The following is a 16,587-nucleotide window of genomic DNA, read 5'->3' on the forward strand; positions in this document are numbered from 1 at the left end:
TTGATTAATATAGAATTTCAAAGATCAAGCAGAAGATGGAAGCAAGGACAATTAACTGAGGATAAAAAAAGTAGCCTATAAGAATAATATCAGATGTTTCATGAATGACTGGCTATAAACATGAAGGACAGCAAAACTACTTTCTCAAAACAATGCCAGGAACAAAAAGAAGATTAAAAATCAAAATAAAGATAGATGATAATGGATGATGGAAAGAAAGCAAAATCTATCCATTTTTATTGCATTTCTGTTTACCAAGATGGAAAATTTTAAATAATGATGTAGTTCACAATTGACTGCATGTCTCTTAACCATGAATCAGGCTAAATTCAAAGGCATACCACCAGGACATCCACAGGATAATACAGTCACAGCAACTCTCAAGCATCTTTCAAGACATAGAGAGATTATAAATTTACCTTGGTGGAAGAAGTACCATAACTGATGGAATCAAATAATCCTTGAATATCAAATATCCTTAGTTTAAATAACATAAATGTCTGAAGTAAATATTCTTTAACAGTATATTGAAACCTCCAAAATATGAAGAAATGATAAGGGAAGAATTTAGCTTTCTCCCATGAATTCAAGTTACCAGGATTAGATGAACTGCAATCCAAGCTAATATAAGTATTGAAAATATGATTGCTGAGCAATTTGGGGTGATTTTTGAAAAACTATGACAGATGGGAATACTTTCACAAGATTGATCAGCAAATGTGCAGTTTTCCAATAAAGGGAAAGACAAGGAGATTTTAAATCACAGACCAATTGCTCCAACTGCTTCAATTTCTGAAAAAAATTATGGAAGAATGAGAGTATTTATAAGGAGAAATAATGATCACTACTAGCCACAAAAGTGGGATTTGTATAAGTAGACTGAAGTAGATGTATCAGTAACTAATCAACTTACCATGAATGACAGAGCATACTCAGACTAGTCTCATTTCCTTTCTGTCATTATTATTAGTCTGATAAATCAAGGGAAAGAAGACTTGGAAAACCTGGATTTAAGAAGGCCTGTGACAAAATTGCTCATCAGACTGAATGAAAGCTGAAGTAAGATAGTATTATAACTGGTTGAATGGCTCAATGTAGTGTAAACTAAAGGATCAATTTAAACATTTATATGTTATTTAAACTAAGGCACACATATATGGCATATTTATCAAATTGGCAAATGTCATGAAACTTAGAGGAAGAGAGTTAAAAGACTCTAAAAAAAATTTCACAGAGTAAAATAATGGACCAAATCTTACAAAATCATAGAATTTCAGAGTGGGAAGGCATCTCAGTGGTTACCTAGGCCAACATATACAAAAAGAAGTTTCTACTACAATATACCCAGTTTTTATTTGATAAGCATGCCATTGGTGCCTTTATCTAGAACAGGGGTGGAGAACCTATTTTCTGCCAAGGACCATTTGGAATTTTCTAACTTCATTCACCTGCTATATTTGATTAAAGATTTAATTAATTCATCCTCTAAAACCTTCTAGATTTATTGCATTTTTGAGTCCTGCCTGCAGTTGCCACAGCAGTGCCATACCACATTATTTCACAGAATGTTTCTGCCCTGATCTAGAATCATTGATAAAAATATTAAATAGCTTAGATCCTAGGGGCAAACCACTGGAGTTCATTAACAAAGGCTTTTTTGAGTCCAGCCATTCAACTAGTTTCAAATTCATCTAATAATGTTATCATTTAGCTAACATCTCTTGATCTTTTCTGCAAGAATATAATTCAACAAATGTTTTGCTTAAGTGTAAGCAAATTCAATTTGTACCCTGTTCTACCAGTTTAGTAACTGTCAAAAAAAAAAGTTAGCTTGGCATGACCTGTTTTAGATGGAGCCATGCTGGCTCTTTATAATTACCACTTCCTTTTCTAGAAGTTACTTAATTATTTAAAAATTATATGCTCTAAAATTTTGCCCAAGAATCAAATTCAAGCTCATTGGTTTATAGACCTTATTCTCATTGTTTTGGACAAAAAGGACAGTTAGCTTCCAATCCTATAGTGTCTCATCTGTTCTCTGCAATTTAAAAATCTTTCATCTTACATAAAATCTTTAAATGTCAGTAATCACACCTGTCAGTTATTTTTAGCATACTTGGATATAATTTATATGATTCAGGTGATTTGAATTCATTTAAAGTTAGTCTGTTTCTCTTTCTTAAATTGACTATCAATTCCCTATTAGCCATTTTTTTCTGTCACTTCCTACATAAAGGTTATTTTCCCTGGCAGAAAAAAAAATCAAAAAATAAAAATAAGAGCTAAGTGGTTATACTTTCTCTTTATTGTCAGTTATCATTATCCCAATGGTCCTTGGATTCCTTTTTCTCTTTCCTCAAAACAGCTTGGGGAAAACCCCACACTTTTCATTATTGGGGTTTTTGTTTCTTTAAAGCCTCAGCTCAATTATAGCTTTAGCACTTCTGATAATATTTTTACAGAATACGTTTTTGTATTTATCTTTTGTTACATGTTCTTGATTTCTTTTTTTTAAAAAATATAATTTAGGGGCGGCTAGGTGGTGCAGTGGATAGAGCAACAGCCCTGGAGTCAGGAGTACCTGAGTTCAAATCTGGCCTCAGACACTTAATAATTACCTAGCTGTGTGGCCTTGGGTAAACCACTTAACCCCATTGCCTTACAAAAAAAAACCCTAAAAAAATACAATTTAGTGAACTTTCTTTGCATCTACATTGGTCTCCTCAAGCAACTCCCGTTTTCCTTCTCCACAGAATTGTTTCTTTTTGTGAATTCAGAATTTCATTCATAAGAACTTTCCATCACCTGCTTGGTGATGGACTTTCCCCTGAAGAATTTTAATCTCTAGTGGCCCATATACACCTAAATTTTCTTTGAACCCTTTAAAAATATCTCTTTTCAAATCTAGAGTATACATCAAACTGTGCCTGCTTTTTTCTTCCCTAACATCAACTGTAGAAGAGAGTGGTGATTTCTATTTAAGATTACTATCATTTCCATCCTAGGAACGAGTCTTCTCTGCTAATGAAAATTATGATTAAAAAATATTTTCTCTTATTGGTTTCTCTACCTTTTGAAGGATGAAATCATCATTAAGATAAATTAAGACGTTATCAGCTCAAAGAAGTGCACATAATAGAATGTCCTATCACTACTATTTTGTTCTTCTTTGACAAGGTTGTGATCCATTTCCTAAATTTCTCTCCTCTTTTCTTCCTGTACAGGTATCATATTATGTTATGTTCCAGTGACAAAACTGTTGCTGTTTTGCTTCTACTGTCTTTACTCAAATGCTCCTTCCCCCTGGATTTCCTAGAGTGTATGCTCTCTTAAGATACAATGCTGTTCCATCACCCTCACCTTTTACTTTTGAATGAGATGTATATATATTTTCATCATGGATTTCATAAAAGACTGTTTAGGATCTCTAGTTCTAAACTTTAGGATCTCTAATTATCTAAACTTGAGGCATAGTTATAGGCATCTGAAGTCATGGATCTTACTACTTTTTGCCTTTCTTGAATTTTGTCTCCTATGAATTTCTGAACAACTAAGTTACTGTTTTTCCTCCTTTACAGTAGCTGTTCTCTATCACATCCAATTTTATGAATATATATATGGATCTCTCCCCTCTCCTCCCATTCCTTTATATTTTTAAAGTCCTTTTCATTAGATTTGCAAGAGACTAGATGAATACATTCTTACCACTCTTTGTTAAATGTTCTCTAAATCTGGCCAAGAGACAGTAATTCTTGTATTTTAAACTGTGGTGCAGAATGCCAAATCCCTTCTCAGACACCATCTTCTTAACCAACCATTTTATTCACAAATCAAATTTTCTTTTCTGCATTCCTTGCTTTCAATGGGTAGGAACAGAAAAACAGAATCAGGTTTTTGCCCAAGACTATGATTCCAAAGTGTGGCATGAAGCTAAAGATAATGGAAACCATTAGATTCTCTTTTTAAAACTGGGATGATTTTGCTTGGATGAGACAAAGGAAATGAGCTATCTTTTAAAAAATGGGCTTTTTCAAAAAAAAAAATGTTTAACCTTTCCAATTCTGACTTTCCTCTTATTAAACAATCATAATGCATATCATTATATAGGGTAAAGTTTCTCCTAGGCACAGGAGATCAGGATTGGGGTTTTTGGTTTTTATTTTGTGTTAGAGGATTTAAAGCCTTGGAGGAAGAATTAGATTTATTCTGTTTGGATCTATAGGGTAGAATTGGAATCAACTGGTGGAAATTGTTGCAAAGTAGATTTTGCCTGAATCCAAAAAGAAGTTTTCTAATAATCAGAGCTGTCCAAAAGTGGAATTGGCTTTCTCAGGAGATAGTAAATTCCCCACTCCTGGAAATCTTCAAACAGGAGCTGGATGTTCTTCCCTCACTTGTTGGCACCATCAGAGGAAGCATTACTACTCATCTATGAATGAGACTAAATGATCTCTAAAGTTGCTTCCAATTCTGAGATTGCATGAGATCATGCTAAAAGATTTATAGTATAAAATACTTTATACATATATGTATAGACTCATTTTGCTTATTTTACAGATTAGGAAGCAGGTTCAAAGTGGCTAAATGATGTTGTCAAGATAACAGAACCAATTAATACTGGAGTCAAAGTCAGAACCTGATTTTTTCAGAGTTTTAAATCCAGCCCTCTTTCTATTACAATATAACTGTATTTGCAGTATCTATAAGAAATGGAGTCTGAGGTAAATGAGTATACTGAGCCCTTTGCGATATTTTTATTGTTTTTTTTTATCAAATCCTCAACACAACCTTGTTATCTTATGATTTATATCTCATAAAAACAAAGTGCAGAGGATGAAAATTTTGATTGAAGGTTCAAATTATTTGAGTTCTTTTTTTAACTGAACTACAACTTGATAATACAATTGATATACAATAAAGGAATACCCAAGATAGATTACAAGAATGATCAATAGGAATCATGATAAATCTAGGAAGCTTTTACTACATTAAAGTAGAAGTATTCTCAAAAATGTGACAATGTAAAATAATTTTTGAAAGCACATTGTGACAACTGAAGGCTTTGATACCTTCAGATTTGGGGGCTAGGAAAAAAACTACTTTAAAAAATGAGACTAGTACCTCTTATAAGATTATAATTAGTAGCTATAGCAGATACATTGTTTTAGGAATTTGTATAGTTATAAATTTCTATTTCACATTACTTATTCAATAACATTTTCTCTGATTAGCAGAACTTTGTTTTGGAAATAAACTAATTACATTCTTGGTCTTTAAAAAGGGGTTTTTTGTTTGCTTTGTAAAACGATTTTATCCATTAATCTGAATTGATAGGCAAGATTAATTAAACAATCAAGTTTGTACAATTTGCATTTATATTAAGTCAGTTTTCTTTTAGGATATTACTGGGAGTGTTTATCTTTTCTTGAGATGAGACATATAAAGAGATAAGATGTAGTGATTTACTTCACATACTATTCTGGTTTTTATTTGTTGAGCTCTTATATGGTACTATATATACAAAGCTCCATTCATGGATAAAAAGTGATAATTTTTTTGTTGGTGGTGGCTAAAACTACAGTTGACTCTGGATTATCTTCAAATAGATTATCTATTGTGTTGATTTTCCACAATCATCCAAGCCTGTTTAATCAGGTCCAATAGAGCTGATTGGTCTAAGACCAAGACAACATCATTCTATAGAAGCTTATATCCTAGTAGGGGAGGTGGAATAAATCACATAACTAAATTACAATATAAGCAGTTCTAACTTACAAACAGGTTATATTACAAATTTTATTTGAAAATCAGTTCTTTGAACTTGTAATGTATTTTTCCCAAAAAACTTGGAAAATGTATTCCAAGTTTGAATTAGGAACACCGGAACATCTCTCCCACTCTGGTAACATCAATGAGCAGGCAGATAGAGTGATGGGTATATAATCCTGCCCACTAATAACATTAATGCTCTGAGTCAGCAAAAGAGAAGGTACTTCCCTATACCACAACATCTCTATAAGATAATAGATCATTTGAACTTTGAAACAAAAAACTATTGTCACTTCAGAATGGGGCTCCAGATATATCCCATTGCTCTGTTCACAAGTTGAGGACTGCTGTAATACATAATCCTTGATCTCACCATCATCTTATGGAAGTTTCATCTCCTATGAAGCCTAAAATTCATCTCACCATAATTTCTTATTTTTCCTGTTTCTCACTTTTAAAGTTCTTCTTATTCTTGTCTTGGGAGAGAGTCATTCAATCCTTTAGTGCTATCCTTGGTCATTATTCCTTCTTTGACTCATTTCTCTTCCTATCTCAATCTTGATGCTAGTATAAATCAATTCATCTATATACACTGTTTAAATTTTGAAAAAAAAATGTTTTCTCCCTTTTCCTATTGGATCTGATCTTCAACCTTTAGGGTTACCACCACCATCTACTTTCTCTGATCCTATTCATGTGATGCTGAATGAAGAAGTCACCCAACCATGCCAAGTAGACCTATCATAAACTTATGTTAACTAATCTCATTACTAAATGGTAATTTTAGAATTCATTCTTATCCTATATGAAACAACTGGTTGACCAAAACTTTTTTCTTTTCCTTCTCTCCAATTTTATATCTTAGACTCCTTTGATATTATCTTCCATTAGCTTCTCCTTTACTCCAGTTAACCTACCCAATACTTGTTACCTTGAATCCCATCTCATTCCATCTATCCAGGAACTCCACCCCCCATTATCAAATTTCTTTCTCTAATCTACATTCTGTCCACTGACTCCTTCCTTGCTATTCACAATCAAGCTTAGGTATGTCTGATCCTTAAAAAAAAAAAAAACCCTTCACTTGACTTTATCATTCTCCTCAACCTATTATCCAAATATTACCTCACTTTCATAGTTAAGCTTCTAGTAGGCATACTCATATATATTTCTCCTTTCATTCACTTCTCAGTACAATTCAATTTTCTGATCCCTTTTTTCGACAAAAACTGCTCCATCTATGTCAGTCAATGATATCATAACTGCTAATGCTGATATCTTTTTCTCAATCATTAATCTTCTTCATATCTTGGCAGCATTTGAAAAAATTAGGCCTGCTCAAAGCAGACCCCCACTTCTATTTTGTTGCATTTTGCAACTAGACCATCATTAAGAGAGACAGCCACAGGCATTCATATTGTGTCATTAGAGGTGAAATTCTTGTAATGACACAAGACAGACCAGAGCAAAAGCATCTGCCAAGAATGTTTTCATTAATCAAGAATGAAAATCAGACATATAAAGACGATCAGATACCAATTATAGTTCTGACCAAAAATAATGCCAACTAGTGATCTGGCAGTGTTATTCCCATAACCCAATGGGCGGCTTCCAGGAAACTAAAGTTGTTGGGTTCTGTAAGTAGTATGGTTGAAGGTCTAAGAGCAAAGGTTACACTGATAACTAGTCTATTGAGGGACAGGTTTGGATTAACCATGCTGTTGTAACCAACATTGCTGGAACATTGTGGTACCTTGCTAATATGGGAGGAAAAATCATACTCAGGGGCCAAGGACTCCTATAGCATCCAGACCATCATCATTAGTCCTATTCCCTATCAAATCAGTCTATAGGGTGAAAAGATTCTAAAGAACCAAGTGACAAAGATGTCTTTGTATAACATATCCCTCACTATAATAAACATAATGTGCAAGTCATTCTACCATAAATATTGTTGGCACGGTCTTCTTCTAATTGAAGGACAATTATTATTATCTAGACAGCATTTGACACTGTTGATTACTCCCTCCTCCTGGATATTTTGTTTTGTCTGTAGGCTTTTGTGATTCTACTCTCTTCTATTTTTCCTACAACCTTTACCCTATTCAAGAAATTCCAATGGTTCTCATTTGTTTCTAGGATAAAATGCTAACTCCTCCATGTGGCATTTGAGGTCCATCACAATCAGACTCCAGCTTTTCTTTCCATATTTATTTCATGTTATTCATCCTTACATATTTTACACATTTTTACCAAACTGGTCTAGTTTTCATTCCCCCATCTACAAAATTTAGTTAATCACTTAGTCTACAAATATTAAATGATTTCTATGTGTGAAGCCTTGTGTTGAGTCCTGGGGATACTAAGAAAGGTAAAAATAGTCCCAGACCTCAAAGAACTCTAATCTAATGTGGGAGACATGTAAATAGACAGTTATATACTAGATATATATATACAGAACAGATGAAAGGCAGTTTCACAGGGGAATCCTCTGGAAGTTGAGGGGGACTAGGAGAGGCCTTTGACAAAAGGTAGGCTTTTAGATAAGTCTTGGAGAAAGTTATGGAAGCTAAAAGGAGGAAGCCAGTGCAAAGGCATGAAGGTGAGAAATTTATTTGCAAGGAAAACCAAGTAGGTAAGTGTAACTGAATCACACATGAACTAATGTGTAAAAAGAATGGGAAGGTAGGGAGGGAAAAGAAGAGCTTTGAATGCCAAAAAGTAGTTCATATATGATCTACAAGGTAATAGGGAATTTTAAGAATTTGGTGAAGAGGAAAGGATTGTAATGTTTAGATATATACTTTAAAAAATTGCAATATAGAGTAACAACATTCATTCATTCACCTAGGTAACCAAGTGGATAGAATCAGGAAGATCTGAGTTCAAATCCAGCCTCAGACACTTGCTGGCTGTGACTATTACAATAACCCAGAAGAGAGGTGATGAGGGCCTGATCTACGGTAAAGGCTGTATGAATGGACAAAGGGGCAGGTATAAGAGATGTAGGGAAGGCAATAATTGAAAAATATGGCAGCACATTTAGATAACTGGAATAAGAATAGAGAGTTAAGGATGACACCATAGTTGCAGCCTCAGTAACTGAGAGGCTATTGATTCCCTTGACAGTAATAGGAAAGCTCAAGAAAAGGGAGAAGTATGGGAGGGGGGAACATGTCTGTCTTGGTCATTTGAAGTTTGAGATGCTTATAGGACATCTGACTTAAGATGCCCAAGATGCAGTCGGTGATGCAAGTGCCTCAGGAGGGACAGACTAGGCTCCACAGAGATAACCTCTGATTTTTTCCAGAAATGAACCCAGAGCTCTTTTCAAGGCTCTGCTCAAGTGACACCTTCTACAGGAGGCCTTTCTTGATCACCCAGTTTTTTGTGTCCTTCTTTCTTGTCAGTTCACTTTTATTTTGTATGTACCATGTCCCTCTAGTTTACATGTTAGTTCCTTAAAGGAAGGAACAGTGTGCTTTCATCTGGATCTCCAGTACTTAACATAGTGGTTAATGAATACTTGTTGAGCAATAACAATTAATCATTACAAAAGCTAGCATTTATGGAGTACTTTAAGATATGCAAAATGGTTTACAAATATCATCTCATTTTATCCTCTCCAAAACTATGGCTTAGGTACTATTATTATTTTCATTTTACTGAAGAAGGAATTGAGGAGATGGAAGGTAAGTAACTTGCCCAATGTCACAAAGCTAAAAAGTAAAATGCCTAAGGACGGATTTGAATTCAGGTTCAGTGTTCTATTCCCTGTGTCTTTTACTTGAGTGAGTGAATACATGTTGTTACTCTATATTACCTAACCAACGGATCTCAATTTAAAAGTCTAGGGAGCCTTTCAGGAAATACTTGAGGTCATAACAATTTTTATAATAATATTAAGGCATTTAAATTTCTTTATTTATTTAAGGCAATGGGGTTAAGTGACTTGCCCAAGGTCAATTGCCCTAGGCAATTATTAATTGAGGCTGAATTTGAACTCAGGTCCTCCTGACTTTGGGGCCAGTGCTGTACCCATTGCGCCACTTAGCGGCCTCTGCATTGTAATTTCTAACATTGAAAATACTGATAGATAAAACCCACACAAACAAAAGCTCTCGGTGTATAAGGGGACAGTCCTCAATAATATTTTGGAGGGTAAAAAGATCTTGAGACCAAAAACATTGTTAACCATTGACCTAATATCAGATTCAAATTCCTTCTCTTGATAATTAAAATATGGCTCCGTCTTCCTATTTAGCTTCTTTCTTATTATATCTCAACTCTAACCATTACTTCCAAACAGACCAATCTCATTACTATTCACAAGTCATAGTATGTGTGACTTCCTCATCTTCAGTTCTGTTGTCACCCCAGAGGAGAATGTCATCTCTTAGTTTTCAATTCTGACTTTCTATAATATTCACTTCCAATATCACACAGTTTCCCCTCCTCCATTTAACTTTGAAAATTTTGCCCCTATCAATCTTCCCCACCTCATTATTCACCTCTTCCTTTTGACATTTTGCAAGTCACCCATATTAGCCTGCTTTGTTTTTCACATAGGATATTCTAATTCCTATCTCTGTGTCATTGCTGCCCCAGTCATTCTAATGCACAACTTCTTCCCATGAGCAGCTATGTGGCACAGAGAATAGAGTCCTGGGGCAGGAGTCGGGAAGACTTAAATTCAAATCCAACTGTGGATGTTTAATACTGGTGTGACCCTGGGTCAGCTATTTCACCTTCATTTAGCTGTTTCTTCAACTGTAAAACTGTAAAGACAAAGATAATATTTACTTCACAGAGTTTTTATGAAGTATTTGTAAAAAGCACAGTGGTTAGAGTGGCACAGTGGATAGAACAGGGCCCTGGAGTCAGGAGGACTTGAGTTCAAATTTGGCCTCAGACATTTAATAATTGCCTGGTTGTATGACCCTGGGCAAGTCTCTTAACCTCATTTCCTTAAGAAAATAAATTTTTTTAAAAAAGCAATTATCACAGGGTCACACATAAAAGGCGATATAAAAATGTTTGCTTCCTTTCCTTCCTCCCCTCTGATCTCCACTTCACAAAGTCTTCTCTGCAGTTCATACTGGAAGACTTTCTTGTCCCCCCCCCCCCCAATTGCTGATACCTTCCTCCAAAATTACCTTGTATGTAGCTACTTTTATGCATTTTATTTTATTAACTTTATATTTATTCAGTTCATATTTTAATATGTACTCATCAACACCAACAGAATGTAAGCTTCTTATGAGTAGGATTTGTCTCCTCTGGGAGACTGGGATGCTCCCTGTACAAAGGGATTTTAAGTTACCTTTCTTCTGTATTATCAAAGACACCTAGGACAGTGGTAAACCTAAGTAAAGCCTTTGTTCATACCATTTTCTAGATTTAGAATTCTCCTCCCATTCATCTTTGTCTTTTGATATTCTGTTTGTCCTCCAAGAGCCACTTTAAATATTATCTCCTACATAAAGCTTTCCCTAATTTCTGTAGTAAGAAATGATATTTTAATTCCTCTAGCCTCACCCACCCATCCACCGACACCTAAGTTCTTATATTTTATTTATTAGTCTAGTTATTTTCTATTATTGCACATTTGTGTTTGTCTTATCCTCCAGGTTAGACCCTAAGTTTTCTAAGACTAGAGATCATGCTTAAATCTTTTTATATCTCTATCCCCTCAATATCTAATATAGTGTTTTGAATATGGTAATTATTTGCCTTTAATAAATAATCATTTAGTGAATGAAAGAACAGTAGGCATTCCACACTGTAAGGGACCCTAATTAGGTCATCTCTGTCCCTTTCATTTTAACTAAATTGAATCTGTGTCTTCTTTCTCAACCAATAGCATGTATAATCAACTATTATTTAAAGATTATGCATTTTTCATTTAGATAAGTGCAGACTAATGCTGAGCTATCAACTCCATATGGATTGTAATTTCTCAAACCAGTTTAAACCAAGAAAATGCATGTATATTGGGTCTTACTGTCTTTAAGCTTGTCTAAAGTGTGATAATTCAATAGATCATCATTTCTTTGATGTGAGTATCTCCTCCATCCTTGGAGATTGCAATCCATCTCTACTCCATCCTATGTCACTTTTATTCCTGCTCTTCCATTGATCCTTTATAGAGAATCTACCCTATATATTAGAGATATTTCCTTTGGGTCTTTTTAACTTGGTCTTAATGGTTGTCTTAATGTTTGTTTTAAGAATAATCTAAAACTATGTTTTTAGTTTTCATAGATGAATTAGGGAAAGTCTTAGCATTTTTCATATTAGTTTGAATTATTATGAAAGCAAGGGGGGGGTACTTAGACATAAAGGCATAAACCAGTTAGGAAAACAAGGAATAATTTATTTGTTAAAACTATGGAGAAGTAAGAAGTTTATGATCAAAGAAGAGATAGAGAACATTATAAAATGCAAAATGGATAATTTTGATTGCATTAAATTAAAAAGGTTTTGCACAAATAAAACCAATGCAACCAAGTTTAAGAGGAATGCAGAAAGTTGGGAGACAATTTTTACAGCAAGAATTTCTGATAAAGGACTCATTTCTAAAATATATAGAGAACTGAGTCAAATTTATAAGAAGATTAAAGCATTCCCCAATTGAATAATAGTCAAAGGATATGAACAGGCAGCTTTTAGATGAAAAAATTAAAAGTTATCTATAGTCATATGAAAAAGTGCCCTAAATTGTTATGGGCTAGAGAAATGTAAATTAAAACAACTCTGAAATAAAACCTCAAAACCTATCAAATTGGTCAATAATTAAAAAAAAAGAGAGAAAGTGGGAAAACTGGGACACTAATATATTGTTGGTAGCATTGTAAACTAATCCAACCATTCTGGAGAACAATTTGAAATCATGCCCAAAGGGCAATAAAACTGCATGCCTTTGATCCTGCAATACCACTACTAGGTCAATATATCAGAGATCATAAAAATGGGGAAAATATCTACATGTACAAAAATATTTATAACATCTTTTTTTTTGTAGTCACAAAGAATTGAAAATTGAGGGGATGCCCATCAGTTGGAGAATCATTGAACAAATTGTGATATATGAATGTGATGGAGTCCTTCTGTTCATTAGGAAATCATGAATGGGTGAACTTCATAAAAATCTGGAAAGTTTTACATGAACTGGGGGTGGCCTTGGGCAAGCCATTTAACCCCATTTGCCTTGCAAAAAAAAAAAAGATATACATGAACTCATGCTGAGTGAAATGGGCAGAACCAGGAGAACATTATACACCTTAATAGCAATATTGTGTGATGATCAACTCTGATAGACTTAGCTCCTCTTAGCAGTACAGTGATAAAAGGCAATTCTAAAGACTTGCAATGGAAAATACCATCCACATCCAAAGAAAGAATGATGGAGTCAGAATGCAAACTAAAGCATACCGTTTTACATTTTAAAAATGTTTTATGTTTTCTGATTTTTTCCCCCCTCATGACATTTCCCCCCTTTTGTTCTGATTCTTCTTTTACAAGACTAATATGGAAATATGTTTAACATCTTTATACATGTGTAACCTATATCAGATTACTTGCTAAGGGGAGGAGAGGAAGGAAAGGAGGGAGGGAGAAAATGTGGAACTCAAAAATCTTACAAAAAATGAATGTTGAAACTATTTTTTTCATTTACTTGGAAATATAAATAAATAATTTATTCCAAAAAAGAGAGCAGGCAAGGATAAAACAGACAAATAGTTTCAAGGGATACATAATATATTTTAAAACTAGGTTTCTTTTATTCCCAAAGCATTGCAGCAAATTTAATTTTTTTTTTGCCTTGGAGAAAAACTACTTTAAAAACAAAATGAATGCAATTTAAGCTCCATCCTCACGGAAAGTAGACATATACATCGTCTGCAGCAGGGATGAACTTATAAACTTAATAAATAGGGTGATGATTATACTTCTTTTGTCAAAGTGAGATGTTCTGCTTAGATTAAAGCCATTAGAGCTCCATGAGCAAATGAAAATTGATTAGTTTTTATAATTGTATTTGAATTTCACAACAGGAATGTAGGCTTAGCCAACACTTTTGTATGCTTACTTCTTCAATCACACCATATAACTCTAACAAATTATATTGGTCACGATATGTGCTAATAGAATCCTGATAGATGACTTTTTAAAAAATCTAGACCTATAATTTCATGAGAATTTACTGATTATCTTTCTCTGACTCATTAGCCAGACTTTTTTTGGTCTTCGGCTTTAACAAATACAATGGGAAGTATCTGCAGTTCTGAAATCATCTATACAACAAAGTTCTAAAAAGAAAAATCTTAGACTCATGTTATTCACAGTAAATATGCCTTTGCAATATAAAGTCCTGTTAGTGAACTCAAAGCAAGTAATGAACAGCGTGCTAGTTTTCATATTTTTTCAGTATACTGTCCCTTGCTTTCATGTGGTTCATTTACATTTGAAACTTTATCCTGCAAAAAGATATGCATTATCATTGCCTAATATGAGGAAAGTCAAAATTTAAAAGGTTAAATGATTTTATCCATAATTATCTGCCTGAAACTACTGCCTAAGTTCTGGGATGCCCATCTAGAAGTACAAATTCTTCTACTATAATATCATATTTATAGGTTGTGGTCTTTTCTGGATGATCTTTTAACAAGTAGCAAAGAGAATTCTCTTTGATATAGGGTATGCCATCTTTTACTAAATAAATTAAATATAATTTTCTGAATGGCAATTAATCTTGCTTATTTCAGCAAATCCCAAGTAGCTTGTATGATTCAGGCCAATAAAAGCAGCAATGCTATTCCCTGAGCATTGGCTGAGAATACCAAGTTGACATGTGAGGAAAGAAATCTTCACCTTTAGATCCAACACTTAATGTGATGATCCATCTCTTTTAACAATGACCTTATCCCAAAAAGATCAGGTTTAGTGATGGGGCTAGATGGAAAGAACAAAAGTTGTAACTTCTATTATTACCAACACTCATGGGAATGTAGAGGGATCTTTCCACAATAAAATTCTGCTTAATAATGAACCCCTTCAGCCTTCAAATTCAGAATGCTTCCAGGAGAGTCAAGAAAGAACAACTAAGTCACTTCCAGAGTCTATTTTCTAAAGTTCAGTTCTATAGCAGAGCTAACCAACCATCAGTCTCTTCCCAGAAGAATATTCTCCTTCTACACAAGAGGAGGTACACAAGCACACACATGTATATGTAAGAGGAATCCTTGGGGAAAGATTCTATTTCTCTCTCTTACTCTCTCTCTTTCTGCTACTCACCATTGAAGGAGGAGGCTTTGACCTGGTTTGGGGTGGACAGAAGATCCTAGGAACTGCTCAAAAACTGATTCCAGGATGAGAGGGAGAGATGCTGAAAAAGGCAGAGGTGGAGGAAAGCTCAAGAACTAGACAGATGCAGGCAGGGAGATACCACACCCAGAAGACATGAAGATAAAAGGAGTAAAGCAAAGTTGTGGCTAGCCATGTTCATTCACTGTCCCAATTCTGAAGGTTGCTCCTTCCCTCCCGCACTCTTTTTTTTCCTTTTAAATGATCAAATCTAATGGTCATTGAGCCTCCAAAAGGCATTAAAAGTCATTTGAAACAATTTCTTAGATAAAACAAATAGTTCTTAATTTTACCCAAGGGCTTGAACTCTTGTCCCAAATTTATTTTCAAATCTGATGGTGCTCAGTCATTTGCAGGAATAATATCTCTATACTGGAGTCAGTTTAGACTGTGTCAAAGGGCAAGAAAAAAAGAAACACATTTCTGCCATTCACATACATCTTATTACTGTAAGTGACATATCAAACTGCATCTGATTTTCATTTCCTTAGAAAAGGTTGAGGTGGGATTGGGTGGGTTGATGAAGAAAATTCGAACAGGAGGTGATAATTTTGTATATTTCTGGATAGCTTTAAATGAAAAATAAATCTTAATGCTTATTTAGTGGGAGTCTAGTTCATCTCCTGATGAAACTGGTTGAATTTCTACTTTCTTCAAAGAAAAAAGAACAATGCTACATTGTATGTTGTAGCTGTTTCCCTCAACTTGTACTGTCTAGACTTTGTGCTTTTATTGAAAAAAATAAAATCAAAACAATCATTCCCCTACCTAGGCACCTCTCTCCCTTAAAAAAATATATTTTTGGCAGTGATAAAAATGCTTTATTCAGGAGTTGCCCTGAAAGGAAAAACATACAAACAAATCTGTTTTAAATTGGAGTCACCAATACTGTACAAGAGGCCAAACATTTGGTCAGCAAATTGAATCAAAGCTGCAGGGACAACTCCTATCTTATATCCAGCTCCTATCTTATATTGCATCTTTCTGTCCTAGACATTCTTAAAAGTCATCAAAATATGAGAACAATAATGAATTATTAAAAAGTTAGAGTTATTTAGGATTATCTCTCTATATTTTAAAGTTGATGAAAGAGGAGGTGATTGTTATTCCTTTAAATAAAACATCACAGAGATAAGAAATTGAATTGGATGGCCTGTTGGTTTGACTCTATATGGCTGTTCTTATTAGCTTTACCCAAAGCATCACTTAAAATAAATAAACATGAAAAACCTCACCCTTTTATTTTATTAAGTCTACTTCTGAATGAGACAGTCATAGGCTCTACAGTAAATGGTCTTTCAGAGTTTAAGACTGCTATTTGAATGTTTGCATATCTGTCTATGAGGTATGCTAGAGAGCATACCCCAGGTGACAATCTATGGAGTTAGCAGAACTATGAAAATACAACTTCTAAAAAGAAAAAACAAAACAAAACACCTCCCTTCATGTTAG

At 34.2% G+C, this 16,587-nt stretch overlaps 1 protein-coding gene across 4 annotated transcripts in view; it reads right to left on the bottom strand.

Annotated features, from left to right (window-relative positions):
* PCSK6 (proprotein convertase subtilisin/kexin type 6) overlaps positions 1 to 16,587 on the bottom strand; it is a 280,328-nt gene that overhangs the window by 98,765 nt on the left and 164,976 nt on the right. The gene's annotated exons all lie outside the window — the stretch shown is intronic.

The sequence above is a fragment of the Macrotis lagotis genome, chromosome 4, assembly GCF_037893015.1.
Source record: "Macrotis lagotis isolate mMagLag1 chromosome 4, bilby.v1.9.chrom.fasta, whole genome shotgun sequence".
Taxonomy (NCBI): domain Eukaryota; kingdom Metazoa; phylum Chordata; class Mammalia; order Peramelemorphia; family Peramelidae; genus Macrotis; species Macrotis lagotis.